Source organism: Geospiza fortis, unplaced genomic scaffold (assembly GCF_000277835.1).
Source record: "Geospiza fortis unplaced genomic scaffold, GeoFor_1.0 scaffold138, whole genome shotgun sequence".
Classification (NCBI taxonomy): domain Eukaryota; kingdom Metazoa; phylum Chordata; class Aves; order Passeriformes; family Thraupidae; genus Geospiza; species Geospiza fortis.
Genome location: NW_005054307.1, coordinates 6,249,282 through 6,261,188, shown reverse-complemented (window position 1 = coordinate 6,261,188; position 11,907 = coordinate 6,249,282).

The following is an 11,907-nucleotide window of genomic DNA, read 5'->3' as shown; positions in this document are numbered from 1 at the left end:
ATAAATGTATTTTGGTCAGTTTTGTGTCTTGAAATTCTTCCTCTTTTTTCAATAGTCCAAAGCAGAAACATAACAAAAAAAAATGGAGATGGCAGAAAGATTTCTTACCTCAATTTCCCTAAAAATGTTTTTTATTCAAGGAAATGAGATTCAGAAAAAAAGTGGGGTTTTGTGTTGCTGTTTTGGGTTTGGTGGTTTTTTTGTTTTGTTTTTTTCCATGGGAGAGGGAAATATTTTCAGTCAGGAAACAGAAAAGATCTGAAAAGATCTGATTAAATGCAATAATGTTTCTTGCAAGTGTCCATGAATTTTCCTTTGTAAATAAAAGACATGGTCGGTCCATTTGCTGTGCAAATATTTTGTTGGCTTTATGTTAATGAGCTCCCTCAGAGATATTTGGCAGTCATAGCTCTGCTCTGTGGGACACATGGTAAATTTGAGTTTACCCTTTATGCCCAGTGTCGCCAGCAATGGTGGAAGGTGTCGATTAGTGGAGGCTCTGAACAGTAGAATTGTATTGCATGTCTGCATGGTTGTGCTGATTTGGTGTGCCAGTTTCTCTCACACCAGGGGATTCTAACAACTTTGCAGCAGAGGACAGCTGTTAACCCTCCAAATTTCCTCATTAACCTGTATGAACTCTCAGCCCTTTTGACTGAAGTCACTACAATGCAAAGATAATCTCACAATTTGCCATTTACTTCCACTGTGATCTATCAGTAACATGAACCAGAATATGCAAATCTCTGCCTACACAGGATTTAGGCAACAGGGCTAAGTCTCAGTCTCAGTTTGTCAAATTGATTGAATATTCAAAGAAAAAAAAAAGTCCACACCTATTTACTGAAACCGAAATGCAAATTTGCTTCCTACTTAGAACTCTTTGTTCTTATTTTCTGAAAGTGGATATCTATTTGCATAAATGTTTCCTAAAGGAGTCATGAATATTCATGTGTGCATATGTCTCTATCTTGAAAGTTCTTGGGAGGCTGAGGGAGGAGGAAAAATTATTCAGCCTGAGACAAAATAGAATTGTGTTGGTCTGGTCATGAGTCAGAAGCTTACCAGACACAAACAGCCTAAATGGTGGTGGGAGCTTGTTTGGGAAGCTGAAATTTCTTCTACGTCATTCATCACCTTCGGAAAAGTTTATCTGTAAGACAAACAGAATACCCATAGCAGGCTTAAAGGAAAGTACTGGATACCCATAGCAGGCTTAAAGCTGGTCTTTGTCACACAGTTTTTAGCATTACTGCTCCAAAAACCAAAGGAATATCCCTGGGGATCCACTGCTGGTGTCAGGTCCATTCACATGCCCAGGCTTGGACAGTCACGGGGTGTGAGCAAGTCCTACTCTAGAAACTCTTAAGTGACCATACACATCTGTGTGATCAGGTCCATCTGAAACACAAAACTTCTTAGATTGCTGCACATCTGAGATAAAAATAGAATCCTGGAATGGCCTGGGTCAGAAGGGACCTTAAAGACCATCCAGTCCCAACACCCCTGCCATGGGCAGGGACACCTTCCTCTAGAGCAAGTTGCTCAGAGTCCCACCCAGCCTAGCTTTGAGCACCTCCAGGGATGGGGAACCCATAACTTCTCTGAGAAACAGAATGTTTCAGTGCCTTACCACCCTCACAGTAAAGAGTTTATTCCTAATATCTGATCTAAACCTAGACTCTTTCAGTTTGAACAAATTCTCCCTTGTCCTGTCACGAAATGTTCTTGAAATCTGTGAAGTAATTGAGTTTCAGTCCATTCATCCAATTCAATTTTCTTCACAAGTTTATTTTCTACTGGCTTTGTGAGAATGTTAGAAAATATTTAAAAAGTTATAAATAAAGAAGGGCTGATTTACCAACAGAATACTTACATATTCCAAACTTTTCTTAGTAAACACATTAGAATTGGAAATAAGCAACTTCTGTAACAGACTATTTTCTTTCCTTACCACCATGAATTTAAAAAAAATACATTAAAAAGTAAATTTGCATTTTATCTTTTTTCTTAAAATTAAGCTGCGTGTCATTACGTGAACCTTCACTAACTTCTCACAAGGAAAATTTAAAACCTATATTTATATAAAACATTTCTCTAGGGAGAGTTTTGTACACTTTGAAGCCTATTAATCATGGATATCATGGTGGGGAAAGGAAAAAAGGGATACAAGAATTGTACTTGTCTTAGCTGTGCTTGGCTTTCATATATTCACAAATTGAGCTTCAAACTGAAGAAAAGGAAATTGAGTATAAAATTTTCATTTTTTCCATTTTTTTCATTCTTTCCACATAAACAGCTCTAAAGAAAAGGTTTCTATCAACAATGCCTGTAGGTTAATATGAGCCTAAACATTCATTGATCATAGGAGTTTGTCTGCTGTCAGTATTCATCCTTTGCATACAAGAGCCATCATATTTCAGAATATATGGCTTCATAGTCCCTTTCTATTGCCTTTGGTATTTTTTTCTTCTTAATTTTCTCCATGATTGACTAGGATAAACACAATTTAGAACTTATTTTTATTTATCCTTAATAATTACTTTCTTCCTTTTCCAGCCCGATTTAAGACAATACATTTTTTCTTTCTTAGAATATTTTTCTTGGTTGATAGCCAGAGTCCTGCTATAGTCCCAAAGATTTTAGAAGAGAAGAAAGACATCATCAAGGACTGTAGGCAATGTTGACATATCACCTTTCTGTTTATAAATAAAATTGGTTAATAACAATTTTTTCCTTCTTTTTATGTAAAAGGTAGAAGGGTATTTTTCTCATTCCTCTGTGGCTTTCACAGTGCATAGGAAATTTCCCTATGGCTGCAAAGAGTCCAGGAATCTGGAAATACTTGAGGAGAAGACAAAAGAACCATGTAGGGTTTGGCTAGGTAGGAATGTGCTCTGGAACTACACATCTCAGATACATGTGGCCCCATAAACTGGATAGAGCATTTACTAGGATTGAAAGAGGCACAACTAAGCATGAGAGACTGAACATCCTCTATCCCCCAGTACTTAGAACAACAGAGCAGCATGGGGTCTTAAAGCTAGCTCTAAACTCTTACACAGCTTTTCAGCTTTTCCACAGCCTCATCTGCTTTGCAAATGAGTTTTGGAGAAGTATCTCATTTTTATGTAGCATTTGAGTTTTTGATTAGGGGCTTAGAAAATGCAGCTACAGCAGAGAGAAGCTTGCTAAAAGGGCCCAAATTCACTGTAGATGAGCAGAATTTACAAGCCTAACAAAGAATTACCCATCTCTTCTGTGGAATGCTAGAGGAAAAACCCATGGCAGGATCCTTAGAGGCATATTTACAGATTATTTTTATAAGGCTACTAAGTCTCACAGATGTTTGTTGGTTGTTTTTTTTTGGGTTTTTTTTTCACATGCATTTATACTTGTTCCTTTAAGTGTACACATCAGAGCTCCACATAAGCTGAGGGGTCCCTGGGCCAATGGCCTCCATGAGCCTCCCCACCACAGGTCCAAGGCTCTCCCCAGGACACAGAACTGGGCTGCCTTGAAGTCCTGAGTGCAGAGGATGCATTCAGGGCCAAAAGCCAAAAACTTCCTTACAACAAGCTCACTTCAGGCTCCATGGAACAATTTCATAACTAATCTGAAGGAGGGCTGAAAAGTCTCAGGACACCAAGCGCCAGCCAGGAAAGGCAGAGCCAGCCAGATCATTGGCTCTCTCCTGCAGAGAAAAAGCTCATCAACCTTGAAAATACATTTTAAAACTGAGAATTAAAACTGATAAAAATACAACTCAGGGCACTACTTTTACAGGTGTTCCACCCTGGGTCACACTGAAGTTATAAGACCGTGGTGACAGCAATGCCTCTGTATGAATAAATAACTCAAGAAGAGCTTCCTCACTGGAACATTTGGTTAAGTATTTGCAATATATTGTGGTCCCTACCGCAGGGGACAGTAATGGCATTGATTTGTGTGAATTATCACTGAACGTAGTAAAAACCCCACCAAATTACTTGTCTTACAGATTCCTGTTGTGCCTTGGGGAGAGTGTAGGAAGTTACAAATTAAAGTGGGGCTCTCTGTGCATCAAAGATTGACATTTATAATTTCAGAGGCTTTAAAATGTACTCATGGGTTAAAAGTGTGTAGACATGCAATGAAACCTGTTTGTGCAGCAGTACAGATTAATAGCCAGGAACCAGTCACTGCCTGAGAGAACTCGCACAAGGGCTGTGGACTTATTTCCACAACCTTCATCCTGAATTTTTTCAGGATCCTGCAAAACTTCTGTTGGCCTTATCATTCCAAGGAACAGCATTTGGGCCCATATACACACAGAGTTAAAAACAGCCTGTTTTCTTCATATCCCACAGTCCTGCCAGAGCACCTAAGAGGCCTGGTAAATGAAAAACTAGTGAAAGAAAGACTGGTTCCTTGCTTTGGCTGAAAGGTACCCTGCTCTCTCCTTCTGTTTCAGGACAGCGTGTTTCCAGTAATGATGTGCTGCCAGAATTGACTTAGGTATGTGATTCCTGGTGTCCTTCCTCCCCTAGCTCTTGCAGTGCAGGTGAACCTTTATAAATAACAGAATCTGAAGATGAGAGCTTTACTGGAGATTTACTTTATGGTTGGTAAAGAAAAGGTTGGAAAAAGAGTAAACACTTTAACTCCAGGTAGAGAAGCAAACCAAGAAAAGAGATGCTTAGACTTTTATTTCTGCTTTTAGAATATTTTTTAATTTTCTCTGAAGATTTTTAAAGCTGAAAGCAGTTTTGTAAGTTTTACAAGCTTGTACAACTGATAGTTCACAAGGACCATCAGAAATCAGGTAACTAGTAATATCCAGGGAATACTAAAGTGGTTATTTTATTTTTATAAAGATAGCAGTCCCTAAATCAAACTGGAACAGTAAGCAAAGGAAGGAGTGCATTATATGTGCTTATGTTGCAGCATTTGGAAAATCCTTCTCCCTTTCCAAGCAAAAAGTTAAAAGTAGATATGCATTCATTACCATACATGTAAACCACCCACTTCTTGCTCTCAGAGTTATTTTGGGACTTAGTTAAATATTTTTATCCTTGTTTTTGCAGGCTGCTCAAGTATAAACCACTGCTTTAAAAATATCATTCATCAGCACTAGGAGTTGATGATGCCCCATGGGCACATTGACTTGAGTGGAAAAGATTTTGAGCATCTACCATAGACAGAATGTGTGATCTTGGATAACAGTTTTCAATTTTTTTGTCTTTGAAACTGGAGAAATACTTATCTCTTCACAAGAATGCCATTCAGAAAAAAATTACTTTTTCCTAATTGTTGATGTGATGTTAGGCTTGCTTTCAGACACAATTACTTGATAATGTTATTGTTGTATGAAAAGTGTCTTTAAACCATTTACATCCAGGCAAAACACTTTAAAAGGAGGAAAATTTCTTTAGAAATTTAATTTTAAAATTTCAGCAACAGGGGGAAGGTTTTCCCTTATAAAAATCTATGGCTATAACACATGATAGTGCTTTTGCTAAGAGTGTTGCTTTGGTTAGGAACAAAAGCTGTTGTATTTATACTGGGTAAAGATTGAATAGGGGAAGAGGTGCAGAAAACCAAACTTCTAGCTGAACAGCAAGCGCAGAATGTACCAAAAGAAAGAAATAAGATCTCAAGCAAAGCCAAGCGGGATATATGTTGCAGTGATTTAAAACAAACATTGTTTCAACAGCTATTTATAAAGGTAGAAAGAGTCTCCTGACAGGACAAGCATGAAAATACTGCTGGATGTTTTTGGCTGTAAGAGAGCCAATAGATGAGCAAAGGGAAGATCTTAGGGTGGAACTACTCCTGGTTTGGTCAGGTCTCTTCTCATTATAATCAGCAGCCTAATTGCATCATTCTTACTTTAAATGAGCCTTTCTAAGTCCTTTGACAGACAAGTGAATACCCTTCCATGTTGCTCTTCTCTCCATGGATTTAGTTCTTTTTCATTGTAGGACAGATTTTAGGTCCATTCAAAACTGAAGAGCTTTTCCTTTGGGCACATTTCTTAGAGCAATTTTATAGATGTTTCATTGAAGTACATTATTTAGCACATTATAAAAATAAAAACATTGAGTAGTATTCCACTCAGTGCAGTGCTTTCCCCAAGTACATATTCTTTGGATGCAATGAGAGATTGATCAAAGCTGGACTGAGCCATCTGTTGTTGTTATTTCTTTCTCTTTTGGTGAGAGTTAACTTGACAAAATCTAGAGAAGTTAATTTTCTTTAGACAGTTTGTTGGCCACTTCATACTTATACTCTACCTTGATCTAGGGTTTGCAGGCAGTTTTGATGTGTATTTTTCATTACAAAGTCTTGAGTGAAACCAAAGTCTTTCTCAAGACATCCACTGTGAACTGTTCATGCTTAAAGTTGCAAGTAATTTGGTAATCTGCATTTAAATAGAACTGAATAACCTCCCAAACTTAATGAAGTTTATATATTTTTGACATCAATAAATATATATAAGCTTAATAAAGTTTTAAAATTTGCACTGGTTTAGGTACTTCAGAGACTGTGGCATACCCCAAATATTCCATATGCCCAAGCTATATATATAGAAAAGCTCTGAAATTCTTAAGTTGACATTGTACTCTGGCTGTGGAAAATGCAAAACAAAACCACTGAGGGAACTACTAAAACTAAAGATTAGATTTATTCTCTGTTTCAGGACCTCTAGATACACAGCTTTTGGGAAACTAAGTACGTATGGTGTCACAGAATTCATCTCCCAAAGCCTTCATATTGCATAGAGACAGAGGACAACCTCCTGGGAACAGCTTTACTTGGGGTGTTTTGAGATGCTGCATCCAAAACTGTGAGCTGAGAGCTCAGCTGGGGAAGGCTTTTCCAGGAGTATCCCAGGAAGGAGCATTCAGAGGTACCGGCCATATGGATGCAGGAGGGGGAGGCTGAAGAGATCTGTGTACTGGTGGAGGAGAGCTACAGCTGAAAATGACACTTTCCCTCACTGCATGGAAAATGCCAAGGGAGAAAGTTGCTTCAGATAAGGAGTTTGGATGTGGAACAGAAGATCTGAGTGGGATTGTTTAGACATAAAATTTGAGGACAAATTCAGAGTTCAGTAAAACATCCAAGAGCCAATGTACCATCTGCTCTCTGTAGCTACTCTCCTCAAGAGAGAATTTGCAGGCCAGAAGGGAAGGAATCCATATCCTTTGAGGGTTAACTCTGGGCATTTGGTTATCCATCACACCTGTGTGTTTTGTTTGTGTCCCACTACAGCCCCCTTCCCTAAACTGTGCTCCTCACAGGGGTTATGAATTCACTTTGCTACCTGTGATCTTGGTCTGATCTTCAACAATTAAGTTAAATTTATGCAGAGGTATGAGTGGCTGGAGAGATCTTTCATGAATTGTGTCAAGTTAATGTGATATAGAAGCCCTCTCAAAGGCCTGCAAACTGGTGCCTTCCAGATGGTTTGAATTCCTCCTATGGCCAAACAGATGGCTAAAAAGTTATTTTAGACAGGATATCATGGAAGAAACAATATTTGGGACTCTACTTCCTACCAGTTTAACACGGTTTCAGTCATCAAGACTGAGGATCTAAATTCAGAAGTTTTCAACTAAAGAAGGAACTCCAGATGCAGACACAGATGTACATGGACATATGAATTTACCAGCTTTGCAAGTCTTTACCAGAATTAACAACTTTAGAACCTTAAAGTTATTCAATATTTTGGGGGCCTTTTTTCATGATTTTGTTCTCAAGATGTGAAAATAACTTTCAGAAAATTCATTGGTCTATGGCAGATAAATTTTATAAAGCCTAGAAAGTGTCATTACAAATTGATAAACAGTTGAGTAAATAAATGCATTTTCCATAAAACACTCCTTCTTATGACAACATCAGGGACCCTGAATAGTTTTATTAGGTTGTTTTAAAAATATAGTATTTTTAAAATCAGAAAACTATGAAAGAAAATATCAGTGCTTCTTTAAACCAATAAAATGACATTGGAAGGATTTGTTAACCTTAAAATCTTAGACTCAGATAGTAGCTTGTTAGACAATATCAAATGCTTTGTAATGGAAGCAGTTTCCAGCATGAGGACTGTATCCTTTATGATACCATGTTGCTGACTCAGGGGACCCATGAACATTGCAGATCCACTATGTTCTCTTCATAATGCCAATACAGAAAAGCATTTCCAAATGTCAATTAGTGAAACTTTTTGAGAAAGATAATTGATACCAGAAATCTCACACTAACTACCCCTATATCATCAAGAAGTGGTAAAAAACCTGCACAGAAACTTCAAGAAAATTGACATCCCTTATATTTGTTATACTGTTGCTCATAGTCACTATTTGCCTTTGACTGCAATGTTTACATTTAGACTTCACAGGTATATTAAAGAAGGTATTAGCATTGGTGGTTTTTTAATTGCCTAGAAACACTTGCCAAAGCAAATACAGTTATTTTGCATGTACTGTTGTTCTTGCTGTATAAAAGCAGCATCTCTGCAACGCTTCAACATTTCTTCAAAACTCTAATTAGAGTAATTTCCTGCAGGCTCCTCAGCGTGCTGAGCTTTCCTTGTACCAAATTAGGCGCAGAGGTTTTTAGGATGTATAAACTGGAAATCAATGGAAGCTCCTGACCTAATTACTTTCTAAGATATGAACCTGGGAGTTTTCGGGGGGGTTCATGACAGGATGCTCATTCTCAATTCTCTCTGGGTGGATACCAGTTTTAGAGGCAACACTTCTTTCTACGAACTGGATTTGTTTTGGAATGGCAATAATTTACCCTTGTTTCGCTCTTATCAGACTTTCCACCATTACTTTGTCTATCTCTCTCACCATTTTTCTAACATCTTTGCTGTGATATTTAAGAATTTCCAGCCTCAAAATGTCACAGGCCAGAGATAAGTTTTGAAAAATGTATAAAGCAAATACATTGAATTATTTTTAAGGTATCATCTAGTTCTTATCTATTTTTTATTTTGAAATAAGTTATTTTTGTATGAAACATGCATTTTGAGTGGGATGCCTAATTCTCCTATTTAATGCTTGCTGTTATATCATGAAAACTCTCCCAAAACTGCTTGATCTGCAGAGAAAGTTGAGCTAAGCCAACCTCCACTTTGCTCCTACAGTCTAAGCAAACAGGCATTTGGGAAATGAGAGGTGAGTGGAGACCACTGCAGGCACACTGCACATGGATTGCAAGAGTACCACCCATGTGACAGCACGCCATGGCCCATCCCAAACTCTGTCAGTGCGCCTTGGACCTTGGCAGAAGCTCTTGCTAAAGTCCTGGAAACAAAGGAAGAATGGAATAATAGAGAAGAGATGGAAGAGGAGCATGCTGCAGAGTCTTGATGCTCACAGGAGGAAAACAATGAGGGATTGCAAGGTTAGAATGTTACAAATTGAAACCTTAACCCCCAACAGACACAAGCCATGATCTGTGCATCTCTTCTGCTCTTCCTTGCACTCACTTCCCAAGGACCAACTGTTCCTGTCCACTTTGTCAGGCATTCTCCACAGGTTTACCTGAACTAAGGTCCGTGTATTCCTTTTTCTGTCCTTCCTGTCCACAAATTATGAAGCAAGTACTAACAATTAATCAATACCAAAACAGAGGAGGAAAGAGAGGAATAAATGAATGGTCATCTCATGGCTTTTTTTTTCTGCTTCTCTATCAAAAGTAAGTAGAGTTTTGTGAAGAGACATTTAATTGTTCTGTAGTGAGCATTTAAAGGCTTGGAGTGCTTTTATTCCAAGACTGCTCATAGATCAAATAAATCCCAATTCATCATGCTATTAAAAGGAACTATGTCAAATAAAGAGGCTTTTAGATATAGAAAAACCAGTACATTATATCATATTAATAAAGTCCTCAGGTTTATTTATCCTGAACAGTTTATCCAATTTTCTGTCAATTGACTCTTAAAGCTCATTTGCCTTGAAAATCTTAGGAGTGGTTGCATGCTTACTGCCTCTGGCCATGCACAGTACAAACTGGCATTTGGTCCTGTGGAGATGAAATAGTCCTGCTGCCTGAACAGAGAGACTAAGGACTGTTTGATCATGACTGATTTTCAGAAGCTGTTGAAGCATCTTATTTCATCAATTCCAAACCAAATTAATGACATAAGATTGAAGAGTGCAGCAGAGATTGAAATAAATTGAAAACTATTCCTAGAGTTTTGGCTTCACAAAAGATATTGATTACTTACAAAAGGTCTCATTGTGTGCAATAAATCTCCTACAGAAGATACCAAGTGCAGTGTTTATAAAAATAGTAAGTCTAGTGACTATTTTTGTTTGGTGATCAATGAAATAAAATGTTTTGCTGAATTCTTTTCCTTCATAGTGATTACATACAAAAAATACAAAAATATTGGGAGAGCCAGGATCAAAGGTAGTGACACTTGTGAAAAGTTTCCTCATCCATGTGGGCTTTCACTGTGTGTGTCTGTGTGTAACCACAATATGATACTTCCTCTGGCAACATCCTGTTAACATTACTGAGAGCTTGCTTCAAAAAAAATCAATGTATTTATCTCTTGGTGTTTTGTCATGGACATATAATCACTAATCAAGAAGAAACTATCTGCCTCATTTTCAGTGATACAGTTGTCTGGTCTTGCTCCAGGCGGCAAAGAAATATAAATCCATGATAAATCATAACTGTACTGAATGAAGCAATTTGTTACTCCTTGAGTAGTTACTTCTTTTTATGTAGGCAAATGCAGTTTGAACTGACTGTTTGATCTGACTTTAAATTTACTATAACATTTCTAGTTCATATCCAAAACAGAATTTTTCATGCACTTGCATAAATAACTGTTATTCTTCTTTTAATGCCATTACAAATGAGCTTTATAATATTAAATTCCAGCAGAGCCATCTGAAATGATCAAATTCAATTTTATTCAGTCTCTTGGTAATAATAATGGTGGGGTATTTCATTTGAATGTGGTCAGTAGTGTAATTTATGTGTAAATAGATTTTACATTTTACACTGCATTGAATATAGCAAACAGAAAGGATTTATAAAGAGCATAAAGAGAAGACCAAATGATTGCATTACTGTAAAATCTTGTTCCAACGAGGAATAAGGTGATTTAATCCTACCCTATTCAGAAATACCCATGTTCCCTTTCATACATAATATCTTCAAACATATCAAACACTTGTATTATTTATTAGACAATTAATTATTCAACCATCTGACACTCTTAAAGCAGCAGGAAAGCAGAAAGAAACTGAGGAAGGAGCAATGCACTGACTGCTGCTGCATCCTCCCTGAGTGCAGACTGGGCTGGTGAGGAGCCCCTCAGACAGCGGTGTTCAGTGCCAGGTGCTCAAGGGCAAGAGCAAGGAGAGAAAACCCACACCAAGGTTTTGAGACCTCCTGGGAGAGCTGTCAAAAGTCAGCGTCACAGCCCACCCCACTCACTGATTTGGGAGGTGATGGGGATGAGGGAACACCAGAATCAAAAAGGATCTGAGGTCTCACTGTGCAGGGTCTTTTCTCAAGACACATCCCCACACAGGGTAATGAGGACAAGGGATCATTTATCTCTTCTTTTATACAGTCTATTTAGTGCATTGGAGGGCAGTAAAACTGCACAGCTACATTAGAAAAAAAAGTGGGGAAAAAATCAGAAAGCCATTAATTTCATGGGCAAGTTATTCCTTTCAGAATTTTCTTAGGGTTTAGTGGTAAGTTTAGTCCTTACCATCATCAGGAATCCCACTGGTTATTTGGTGTGGGCATTATGGCTCCATGCTCTGCAGCTACAGGGTATTGCTGAGAAGGAATGGGTTGAGGGAGAAGGGAGAAGAACACAGTGCCCTCCTGCCACTTGTCTGATGGGGAGAAAGGATGAAACCCATATAAGAAATATCCACTCTT